We start from the raw sequence: 13,239 nt of genomic DNA on the forward strand, positions 1-13,239 counted from the left end.
CTCAGGCTTTTTAATGGACATCTTCACTCAAGGAACAGTCAAGCCATACTCAGGTTCTACATAATTCTGAAATTACTGAAATGAGGCTTGGGCTATCCAAAGGCTAATGTGAAGTCTACTGCTCTCCTCCTTTAAAGAGCATCTATGCAATGCAGCAGGCTCTGCTGAAAACCCCTTATTCTGGCTTTTATGGCTTCATTAAAGCAAACCCTGAAATATTTGTGAACATGTATCCCAAATTTGTAGAATTATATCGGAAGTGAAGGGTTTTTTGTTTTGTTTTGTTTGGGTTTTCAATTATATTTGGACTTGACAATGTTATAATGGTAATTATTTTAAAACTCTCAGGAAGGTGGACTTCTAAATGCACCTTGTATTCTTAGTATATGGATTTAGATTTGTTTTCACATAGCTTTCAACACATTCACTATGTAATATATCTGAAGTTTTTCATGATGCGCTAAGTGTATAACAATATGCTTGATTTTTTTTTTCAATGAAGTTTATTCAGGAACCTTGAACAATCCTCGGACCCCGGGAAAAGCCAGCCCACAGCTTAAATAGCCTCTGGGTAGCCAACCCAGGCGTGCCACGTCGGCAATGCAGATAGGTCCACATACATGGAAGCAAGCCAGATCCTCAGCCTTAGCCAAATGTGGAGTTGTTCCTGACAGAGAGCACTCACCATCGGGAAGGTGGAAGGCAGAAACCAGCTCCATCTTTAAGGCGCGGCATTACGCAGCTCTCTACAGTTCCCCCTTTTTGTTTTAGACGCATCAGGCAAGAGTAGAGGTCTGATCTCTGATATTAGAAATAAATTGGGACTTTGTACAGATGTTCATTTAGGTGTCATCCACCCAAAGAGCATCAGACCGTCCGATACCTTTTTCTCAGAGGCGGGACCTGGGGCATCAACCCGCATGCAATCAGACATGCTCTTCTCTGGGTCCAAAGCGGCTGACCCTGAGTGCAGTGCTTAGCCTCGCATCCTGAGCGTATCATTTTAGCTTTTTATGGTATCCAACCATGCTTGATTTTAACATAGAAGAAGATGAACATAAAATTTTTAACCCAGGCACATGAGAAAAATGTACATGAAGTTTAGTGAATCTTTTGTTGTGGAGACTTGTGTGCTCAGTCATTCTGAATATAGAAATAGAGTTTAAATGGTTGAATAACAGTGTATACAGTTCCAACACTATTTAAGACAAGCAGATTCATACATTTTGAACCCAAGAATTTCATTCTGAATAGTTAAATGAAAAAATATACTGTATACATGTGAATTCATATGCATTGCCTATTTATGTACATATATTAGTAGATTGCTTTAAAAGCAAAATTAAAAAATGAATGTCTGTCATTGGTAATCCGAAATAAAAATTTAAACATTAAAATTATGTCACATTTTGTAAGGTTCATGTGTTATAGAGATGTATTCTCATATATATATTGTTGATGGAGTTACTTATGTTAGACACTTATATTTCTGGGACAGACCTTGGAAATAATACTTCTTTTAAGCTTAAATATGCATAGAAAATAAGAAAAGCATGGAATGTTTTTTTCAAAAACTTTATACATATTTATATATCATATATATGATATACTGTATTATATGGTTTTCATTATGCAATATAATGTTTTGTAATATAATGATTATGCAATATGTCATGTTACATATTTGCAGAATATATTTTCTGTATGTAATGTGTTTATAATACCTACAATGTATTCATTACAAAATATACTCAAAATCTGGAAGTTAAATTGAAAGTAAGAACAACTATCTTTTTTTTCATAATGACACACATGCAAACACATTGTTGAGAGACACTGCTTGTCACATCTTCAATCCCCAAACCCTTTCAGAAATCATAAGTTGACAGAGGAGACTGGCCTCATGACAGTTGGTTTCAGGATTCAGGAAGCAGTGGCGAACTTCTCTGTTAAGAAGTTTCAGGAGAAGTGAAAGACTTGGAGGGGACAGGAGCTCCACAAGGAGAGCAGCAGAAGCAAAAATTCTGGGCACAAGGGACTTTTCTGAGACTGATACCCCAACCAAGGACCATCTATGGAGATAACCTAGAACCCCTGCGCAGATGTAGGCCATGGCAGCTCAGTATCCAAATGGGTTCCATAGTAATGAGAACAGGGGCTGTCCCATGAACTCAGTGGCTGACTCTTTGACCACTGTCCCCTGAGGTGGTGGAGAGCCTTATCAGGCCACAGAGGAAGACAATGCAGCTAGTCTTAATGAGGCCTGATAGACTAGGGTCAGATGGAAGGGGAAGAGGACCTCCCCTTTCAGTGGACTGGGGAAGGGGCATGGAAGGAGAAGAGGGAGAGAGGGTAGGATTGGGAGGGGACAGGGACAAGGGAGGGGATACAAAGTGAATAAACTGCAAGTAATAAAAATTTTTTTTTAAATAAAATAAAATAAAAAATAAGTTTTTTTCCATGGTGTTTTAAGCCAAACATGGAGGTGTAATATATTTTAACCACTGTCTACCATGACAACCTCTCAAGCCTGGGGTAGACCATTAGGATACTTGGGAGATCTTACTCACTAAATTGTGTAGTATGTCATTTCTCACATAGATAATGTTATGTTTCAGAGAGCAATAGAGAATGGGAGACATGGCAAGACATGTCCTATATAGTGATGTCATATCTTCTGTAGTGATCCAGGTTAGCTAGAAAAATAAAACGTACATTCTCACATTCACACGTACATGCATGCATACACAATGTCTTGCTTAGTTCAATAGAGCCATCTGAGAAATGTTCTTAGTCAATTTAATTTACTTACATGACCTGGCATTACTAAGTGTATTTGGAGGATAGTAGCCATGTTGTGAGAATATTAATAAGGAATTCAGAGAAGTGAAAGAATGTACTTCTCAGATGTCCTCCTGTGCTGTTTAAGCTGTTATTTTCATAAGTTCTTATTATCAGTGCAATGTTTAGACTTGATCCTTTTATAAATTTTGGGAATTAGAAAGACTTAGAAGAAGAGGTCTGACTGTGGTGCTGCCGATTGCAGAAGTCCTTAAAGTAAGTGATAGCCAATCCCTGTTGTCAGGTTGGTGGGATCGAGAATCACCTATGTAACCTATCCCAGAGCATGTGTGTGTGGCATAAATGAGGTGGAAAGACGAACCCCGAATACGGGTAGGACTATTGGCTGTCCTAGACTGAATAAAAAAGGGAAAGCTATGGAAATGCCAGCATCCATCACCATGCTTCCTGACAGCAGAACCAATGTGAGCAGCTGCCTCATGCTCCTGCTCAATGCCTTCAGTATTTCAGAACTATATCTTGAAATACTTCACCTAATTATCTTTTCCTTCCTTAGGTTTGTGTTGTTGAGTATTTCATCATGGCTATGAGGAAAGTGACAAGCACCAATAGTGTGGGAGATAATGAATGTCACAAACTCAGTTGTAATGGGAATACAGAGGCACTCATTTAAATGAGAAATCAAGCAGATGAGTCCTAAGTTAATTAATGATTACATATCCAAATAAAAGCTGTTCTTAGCAGTAGTTTAGGGAGAATTTAAAAAGTCATACTGATATAGAATTGAGCTGGTTCCAAATTTTTGTAGCAATAAGGAGAATCCAAGGGAGGTGATATGAATCTCACTTGGAAGAGGAGAAAAGCAGACAAAGGTAGTGATTTAAGAGAGGGAACAAGGTAGAGAAGGGGGTGTAAAGATAAAGGGAGGGGAAATCAGACCTGGAAGAGGACAGAAGGCTTGTAGAGAAGAGAGAAACTGATGGTAGGGATATTTCTACGACAAGCTGGAGACCTAAGTCAGGGTAGGCTCCTGGGAGGATATGGGAGGCCCTAGAGCAGAGACGCCTACTAGATGATGCCATGGAGACCGAAGAGGATACCCACTAACTAAACTAGTCTTCTAGTAGAGGGAGGGGATCACCAACCCACCCACAAAGACTTCAACCCCAAATTTACCCTACCTATATACAAGATGGGCAAGGATAAAGATATAGCAGGTAGAGCAGAGATTGAGGAAATGCTCAACCAATGCCTGGCCCAACGTCCCACCATATGGGAGAGTACCAACCCCTGACAGTATGAACAAGAACAATACTCTGCTAAGCTTGCAGACTGGAGCCTGTCAGAATTGTCCTCTGAGAGACTCTACCCAGAAGCTCATCAAACCACGTGCTGAGACTCACAGCCAAACACTGGGGTATGAGCAGGGAGTATTGTGCAAAAGTGAGAGGAGAGAGAAAAGGACCTGCAGGTGACAGGAGCTCCATAAGAAGTTTAAAAGAGCCAACTATCCAGGGTCCAGAGGTTCTTGCTGAGATAAAAGCATCCACGAAGGACCATGCATGAACTGGACCTAGGCCCCTACCATGATGTAGCAGATGGGCAGCTTAGGCCTCATGTGGATCCTCTAGTAAGAAAATTGGGGACTGTATCAGACATGCTATGCTGGCTTTTTAATCACTCCCCACTGGTGGGACTGTTTTGCCAGGCCACAGGGAAAGAGGACAGGCTTCAGTCCAGATGAAGCTTGATGAAATGGGGTGGATAGAAAAGCTAGATCCCCTCTTCTGAGGAATAGATGAGGGGTGGAGAAGGGAAGGCCGGACTGTGAGAAGAGGAGGGATGGGGCTTCAATCAGTATGTAAAGTGAATAAAAATACATTATTAAAAGGAAAACATAAGGTAGAGAATGATTGAGAAAAGAAAAAAAAATTACCTTAACAAAGACTTGGGGTGTGTAGGAAGCAAGGTTTGAGGTCTTTTGCAGTGTTTATTTCTTCTGGAAAGTTTCTGCTACCCTGACTTGTGCACTACAGTGAAGAGTCTTTCCCTCCTTTCCCTCTTCTTCCATCAGATCGCTGCTGTATATTACTCAGAATCTTTGGCAGTGACTGTCACGGTGGAGACTATCTGGTTATAGTGTCAACCTTAGTCTTAGGTTGGCTTACTGTAGTCAAATCTTGAAGCAAAGCTCTTTCTGCTCACTCATATTTTCTGCACCTTTTAGTCCACGCTAGTTGTTTCCTGATTCTTACTGAATAGTAAGCAATCTGTAAAAATACTCAAAGAATGATCTGGTCTCAATGCTCCGTTTTGTCCTTCACTGAACCATTTTCAATGTCAGAAGATTTTCTTATTCCATCAAATCTCTATATACATGGAAAGATTGCTCTTATGACCTGAAGACTAACATTTATGTCACTTCTCTTTTTTTTATTCAGTTTATTTTCCTTACATCCCAAGGGTGCCCCCTTCCTCCAGTCCTCTCAGTCCCTCCCTTCCTGGACTTCCCCCTTCCCTTCTCCCTTTCCCTCCAGAAAAAGAGAGTCCTCTACACCCCCCCCCCATCAATCCTCCCCAGCATATCAAGTCACTTCAGGCCTGGGCATATACTCATTACCTGAGTCCAGGCCCCACTGCCAGGGGAAAGCAGGCCAAAAGCAGACACTAAAGTTCATGATACAACCCTCCCACCTCCACTTGCCAGGTGTCCCGTATGAAGACAAAGATGCCCGATTAGCCACACACTTGCAGGGGGCCTAGGTCTACACTGTGCATGCTCCTTAGTTGATGTCTCGGTCTCTGTAAGCCTCCATGGGACTGGGTTAACATTTATGTCCCTTCTCTTTTTTCATTATTATTATTAATTACAATTTGTTCAATTTGTATTTTGACTGTAGCCCCCTTCCTCATCTTTCCCTGGTCCCACATTCCTTCCCTCTTCCCAGTTATGTCTCTCCCCTAGACCACTGATAGGGGAGGTCCTCCTCTCCTACTATCTGACCTTGTCCTATCAGGTCTCATCAGGAGTGCCCGGATCTTCTTTCTCTGTGGCCTAGTAAGGCCACCTCAGCAGGGGGAGTGATAAAGAGCAGCCAACATAGTTCACTGCCCCTGCTCCCCTTACTAGAAGACCCACATAGAGACTGAGCTGCCTATGGGCTAAATCTGGGCAGGGGAGTAAGGGGACCTAGGTCTTCTCCATGCATGGTTCTTGGTTGGAGCATCAGCCTCTGCAGGTCCCCCTGGGTCCAGATTAGTTTGCTCTGTTGGTTTTCTTCCGGAGCTCCTGTCCTCTCCAGGTCTTTCTATTTCCCCCTTCTTCCATAACTTCCCTGCATTCTGCCCAGAGTTCGGCTATGAGTCTCTGCATCAGCTTCGACATCTTGGTAGGTGGAGTCTTTCAGAGATCCTCTGTGGAAGGCTCCTGTCCTGTTCCCTGTCTCCTCTTACTTCCGATGTCTAGCCTGTTTGCCCTTCTAAATGAGGATTAAGCCTCTTCAATAGGGTCCATATCCCTTCTAAAAGAATGATCTTAGTGAACAAGTAAATTTAGAAGCCTTTCTGATACTTTCACCAGTGAGGGAATGTTTATCTGAGCCTTGTTACTTTTTCAGGAGCACCCAGAAAGGCTTTATGGCAAAAGACCTGGCAAGATGGATTCCTCTTTGGGGTGGGTCTCCCAAGAGTTGTTTCTTATGCTAACCTATACTAACCAATACTTTTTCATTAGCCCTCATGTCTCTACTGTCTTCTTCTCATAGCTTACTTCCTGTAAGCTCTTTGCCCATGCAATTTCATTTTTTTTTTCATGGAGAAAGTCATCACTGTTATTGCTTAGATTCCACACTGCTCGTGTGGCATTGTGACCTCAGCCTCTGAAAGTATGACTTTATAGTTTATCCTATTTTTTTTTCCTTTTTCAGGATGGGAGCAATACACTTTCTTCTGCTTGAGGCAGAAGTAGAAATTCCTGTTTTTCTTTCATAGATTTAACTTAATTTTCTTCTCAACTGAAACATAGCCAAAAGGAGTTAAAATTTTTTCTTATAACACCACTGATCTATACAGACAAGAACAACTCTTACTGATTCTCTTTCCTAAGTCCCTTTAATTTCACTTGCACAATTTTACCACCTATTAGAACAGAAATTCAGTATTCTGCGGGGTTTTGGGGCTCAAGAAACTACTCATCGTCCAGTAGATTGTCCTACACCCATGCACATTGAGGTGGTATTAAATGGACTCAGTGTATATTTAAAAAGATCCCAAGAAGTTTGAATGGAGGCTGGGGGGCACTCAAGGACAGATTGGAGAGGAGGGATCAATGGTTAATCAACTTTACAGTGATTAAAGATTAAAACACTTTATGTACATGTGTAAAATTCACAAAAAGAATTGTACAAAGAAAGAAGTCTCCAGCAGCATGTCATAGATGGACATAATAATAAATAATATGGTCACCTAAATGAAAATGACAACACCAGATGACTTGCCAGCATGGCTGGGGGAAATTTCACAAGATGGGTGAAAATTATTTCCTATAGTATTCATGAATAAAATTTTAAAATATAAGAGGAGTAAATAGATAATTTTTTATCACTAGGAACTTAAGTAGGAAATCAAGTGAATATTATAAGAAATGATTTTAGAGTGTACACAGGCACTCACTGTGTTAGGTAAGATCATAATGCACATAACACCCATACATACACACACACAAATATATATACACATAGGCACACATGAATGGGTAGAAACACCTCAAAGATGCACATTTGGAGGTGAATAAAGAGTGATTGCACAGTTGGGTAAAGAAAAACACAATAAGCAAATTGTCTTTGACGACATATTTCAACCATGGAATAAATGATTAAAGTGTGTGTGTGTGTGTGTGTGTGTGTGTGTAGAGAGAGAGAGAGAGAGAGAAAGAGAGAGAGTCACACAGACAGAGACAGAGAGATAAAAGAAAAGACAGGTGCACATATTCAGAGACACTTGTATGTCTGAGAACTGAATAATACTTTCCTTTTACTTAGTTACTTTATGGAGAGACTGAGTGGTCTAGAGAGGAATAAAATAATCTTACAAAACTCAAGTGTGAAACAGCCCCTGAGAAAACTGATATCTGCCACTTGGTCATGTTTAGTCACAAATAAATTGTTAGACAGCAGCTCACTTTGTTATGAGTTTAATGTTGAAAATTTCACACCTAATAAGAAATGCTTACTCAATGGAGTAGAAGCTACAATTCAGTATTACTTTTGTCAGTTCAAGTTTAATTTATGGTCAGGAAAGACCTTTATCTAAAGAAGGTTGTAAGTTTGGGGCATTGGAAGAGCTTCAGTAACAGGTGTGGTAAAGGAGAAATTTCTTTCTGTATTTTTAAAGCTACAAAGCTCTTTGATTTCTCATAAAAACCACTGTTGAGATAGACTTAATCCATAATTTACTATTTTACCTTCTTTTTAAAGAGATGTAATTTATTTCTGAATTTGAGAATTCACACTGTGAGTGATACAAATGCAAATGTTGGCAGAATTCCAATGGGTACCCCATAGAACACACTCCAGGATAAAAAAGTACAATGGACTGAATTAATTAAAATTTCAAAATTTTTCCATAATACTTTAATACAAATATGTTTTCCTGTTCTGACCAGATATTAAAACAAATTGTTAATCATAATTTTTCTGTTTTCATTTAAAGAGGAAAGGAAACTCTTTTTAAGATTTGAACGTGAAACAGACAGGGATGACAGCATGCCACTGACCAGGTTTCCATGGTGGAAAATCTCCTGCCATAAGATGCTAGAGCTTAAATATCACATCTAATACTCTTCAATAATGACCCAGAATTTCAAGGGGAAAGGTTTAAAAATCTAAGGATACTAGAGAAAAGCTATTGTGTCACTCATTTTGGGTTTTTTTTTTTCTTCTTGTGACAAAATCCTTGAGATAAGTAAATGAAAGAAAGAAAGATAGACTTTTGCTGGTGGTTTTAGATATTTCACTCATTTTAAGGTTTTCTGGTTCCATGTTTTTTAATCCTGTGGCATGTGGCAATCTCGTGGCAGGAAAACATGGGAGAAGAAAGCTATTCACCTCATAAAATGTGCGAAGCAGAAAGACAGCACAAGCAGAGGAGTCGAGATAAACTCATTCTGGATCATCTGCAATGGCATGACGCTCATCTCCTGGGTCCCACAACCACGTAACACCATCAGTGATGATGTCAGACTCCTTTTAGGCCAGGTTCTTCCCCAAGTCCCATCACCTGGCCTCAAAGCCTTTAATAGCTATGCCTTTGGGAGATGGTTCAGATTTCAACCATAATAAACAAACTCCCGTTGGCAATTTCCTTTTCAGTCTTCAATGCAGAATGTTCAATGAAAAGCCTGTCAAATGTTTACAGTTATACTTCACTTTCAGTGCCATAAACCCTATATTATTATTATTGTTATTGTTATTGTTATTATTATTATTATTCTGGAACTTGAAATATTGTCTCACTAAATTTTCTAAACCTCCCAGTTGCATAACTTTTAACTTGAAACTTTGTTTCTTTTATTGATCATAGTGTCATCATGCCACAGTTTTCACGTGGAAGTCAGAGGATAATTTGCAGGAGTTCTTTCACTCCAAAATGGGCTTTTCCATGACAGAACTCAGATGGTCAAGATTGGTGGTGAATGCTGCAACCTCCAAAACTATTTTGCTATTATATTAGCTTTATGATTATGGCATGACTGCCCATGCCAAAGGAAATACTGTGGTTTTTGTATTATGTTGTTTTAGTCTATGAAGAGTCTCATGATCTGAAAAGACTGGTTTTCTTCCTTCCATATTAGTGTGAATCTCCTATCATGCTTTCCTCGATAATTTATCTAAAGAAAGATATAAAGCCTACAGAATAAAAGCTCAATCTGAGACAGATTTTTTTTTGTAGAAATAGTGAATATTTACATCAGATAATTATGGAAGAAGTTTAATCTCAAGGATTCTCAAGAGTAGAAACAATTAAAACCTGAACAGAGGGACCACTGCAGTATTTCTACAATCCTTTCCCTTAAATTTCCTCCTTAAATCAGTTTATTAGATATTGAAGAGAACACTTGACAGGCTGCCAACCATTTAATGCGCATGCATAAATGCATGTACATATGTTGAATATATAATGTCTTTGAAAACTGTTCCTCTCTGATAGTTCAGGGAGGAACAAATTCATTGCTTCCTGACCTTAGATTTCTATGTCAGCGGGGAAAAAGTGTTTGGGTGAGTGTTTATGCATTAATTTTGTCAGATATGGAATGTAGGAGTGTCTATGTGTATTTCTTATTGTCTCTAGACTTCCAGAGGTTTGTTGCTAGGTAGGCTAATAAGCACTGAGGAAAACAAAGCCACGTGAGCACAGACTCATAGGCATTTTAACTGCAGTCATCGCCACCATTTTCTTGTAGCCTATCATGTTTATGTGTCTTCAAACTTAAAATTGGTTTCCTCTGAGAACTATGGTAGACACATACCTTGGATTCCATTCTTTTTTCTCAATGCCCAGACCAAGGAAAGAGAGACATCCCCAAAATTGTAACTTTAAGTGAGTGATGGGTCCATAAATAAATTCTGGAGTACCTAGTTCATACTGAAGTGTGGGCAACTCACATTATTTTTTAACTTATTTATTATTTGTTATAAATTTATTTATTATTTATTTATTATTCACTTTTTATCCAGGCTGTAGGCCCATCCCTCATCTCCTCCCAGTCCCACCCTCTCTCCTTGTTCTTTCCCTATGTCCCCCCCAATAGACCTCCTCCCCTTCTAGCTGACCCTAGCCTATCAGGTCTCATCAGGACTGGAGGCACAGGCAACTCACATTCTTTGTTTTTTTTTTTTTTTTCTTAACTCTTTTTTTTATGTTTATCATATCTTTTTAAATTTTTATTATTTACAATTTATTCACTTTGTATCTCCCCTGTAGCTCCCTTTCTCCTCCCCTCCTAATCCCACCCTCCCTCCCTCTTCTCCACCCATGTTCCCCCCCCCCCCGAAGTCCACTGATAGGGGAGGTCCTCCTCCCCTTCCTTCTGATCTTAGTCAATCAGGTCTCATCAGGAGTGGCTGCATTGTCTCCTCTGTGGCTTGTTAAGGCTGCTCCCCCTTCAAGGGGAGGTGATCAAACAGCAAGCCAATTAGTTCATGTCAGAGACAGTCCCTGTTCCCATTACTATAGAACCCACTTGGACACTGAACTGCCATGGGCTACATCTGTGCAGGGATTCTAAGTTAACTCCATGAATGGTCCTTGGTTGTAGTAACTGTCTCAGAAAAGACCCCTGTGCCCAGATTTTTAGTTTCTGTTACTCTCCTTGTGGAGCTCCAGTCCTCTCCAGTCTTACTATTTCCCACTTCTTTCATAAGATTCCCTGTACTCTGCCCAAAAGTTCACCACAATTCTCAGCATCTGCTTTGATACCCTGTGGGGTAAAGCCTTTCAGAAACCCTCTGTTAGGAATAACACTTCCTTAAGATCCAGCCATACCACTCCTAGGCATATATCCAAAAGAGGCTCAAGTACACAATAAGGACATTTGTTCAACGATGTTTGTAGCAGCTCTATTTGTAATATCCAGAAGCTGGAAACAGCCCAGATGCTCCTCAAGTAAGGAATGGATACAGAAATTGTGGTACATCTACACAATGGAATATTACTCAGCAATGAAAAAAGGAAATCATGAAATTTACAGGTAAATGGTGGGAACTGGAAAAGATCATCCTGAGTGAGCTATCCCAGAGGCAGAAAGACACACAGGGCATAAACTGACTCATAAGTGGATATATTAGATATGTAATTAAGGATAATCATACTAAAATCTGTATACCTAAAGACACTAATCAAGAAAGAGGACTCTGGCTAAGATGCTCAATCCCCATTCAGAAAGGCAGAGAGGATAGACATCAGAAGAAGGAGAAAACAGGGAACAGGACAGCAACTCACATTCTTAAGAAGTGTTCCTTCTCTCTGCGGAGAAACTCAAGCACAGCCGTGAGCCAGCGTTAGCAGTACAGCAGTGATTCCCCACTGAAGATGAGTATCAGCCATATTCTGTTACAATAAGTTTCCAGCTTATGCCAGTGTTGCTGATTTGGACCAAGCATGGCTAACGAAGTTTATAGCAAGTTTATAGCATTAGTCAAAGTTCCCCGCCCAGTTGCTCAGGTGATAACATTTTTACACTAACAAGCCTCTTTTTTATCATAGGAGAATGTGCATGTAAAAAAGCAAATGCAAATATTATCCTAACTCAGTTTAAAGAGAATGTTCTAAGCAGCTGTATTTTTAGACATTCATAACTATAACATGATACTCAAAAGTAACCCTTCTCCATACACTTCCAAACATAGAATGGAAAGAAGAGAAGGGAGTGGAGAAGTGAGCCCTGAGATATGCTACTGTATCACCTGCTTTCTCACCTCCTCTTAGCACCCATCTGCCACATCCCACAGCACAGAAGATTTGTTTATTCTTTGCTCTTTTCCAAGTAGGTTCTTCCCACTAGTAACTCTAACAAGACAGGATGTTACACTAAATGCTATTTAGCAGCAGCACCAATTCTGAACTAGATCTAACTTGGAATTAGTCTCTGAAATGAGGTATTGGGCTCCCATTTGGTAAGCAGGTATCGGTTTCTAATTCAGATCTGAAATCATCTTGAGTTATTACACCTGGCAACATACGCTTCTCTCTCTCTTCCTCTCTCTGTCTCTCTTTCATTATACCATAAAAGTTCTGCCCTTACATGCTAACCAAGGTAGAACACCTTGGGAAGAGAATTGTATAAGCCTAATAAAAAAAATTCACACAGACTGTCTAGGAATTTTCATGCCTTTGCCCCAAACACCAGGTTACTGTGCTTGGACAATAACAGATATACTGTGCTAGGTTTCATCACATACCTCTACTCATCGGCATTTGGTCTGAAGATATGAACCTATTGCACTGTGAGAAGTACATCATGTCTTCTCAAAGATGACAGTGAAATTTTAACCATTTCTTACTCAACCTCTCAAAGTCTACACTAGATAAAAGAAATAATAAAATATGTTCAAAATATAAAAATAAAATGGAAAAATATCCTGCTGGGTGGAGTCTTTCAGAGGTCATCTGTGGCAGTCTCCCATCCTTTTCCCTCTTTTCTTCTGTTTCCTATCTCTATCTTGTTTGCCCTTCTGAATGAGAATTAAGCCTCTTCCTTAGAGTCCTTTTTGTTGTTTAGCTTCTTTAGGTTTATAGATTTCAGTATGTTTATCCTATATTATACGGCTAATATCCACTTATAAAGTGAGTATATATCCTTTCTGTCTTTCTGCTCCTGGGTTAGTCAGCAAATTTCATGATTTCCTTGTTTTTAATAGCTGAGTAGTATTCCACTGTATA

At 39.6% G+C, this 13,239-nt stretch overlaps 1 long non-coding RNA gene across 1 annotated transcript in view; it reads right to left on the minus strand.

Annotated features, from left to right (window-relative positions):
• The window catches only part of LOC132649362 (uncharacterized), a 57,275-nt gene extending 45,338 nt beyond the window's left edge, over window positions 1-11,937 (minus strand). Inside the window, exon 1 of the long non-coding RNA XR_009587807.1 lies at window positions 11,800-11,937. This is a non-coding gene — a long non-coding RNA (uncharacterized LOC132649362). The remainder of the gene's footprint in view (window positions 1-11,799) is intronic.
• Window positions 11,938-13,239: the final 1,302 nt, after the last annotated feature.

This window comes from Meriones unguiculatus, chromosome 19 (genome assembly GCF_030254825.1).
Source record: "Meriones unguiculatus strain TT.TT164.6M chromosome 19, Bangor_MerUng_6.1, whole genome shotgun sequence".
Lineage (NCBI taxonomy): Eukaryota > Metazoa > Chordata > Mammalia > Rodentia > Muridae > Meriones > Meriones unguiculatus.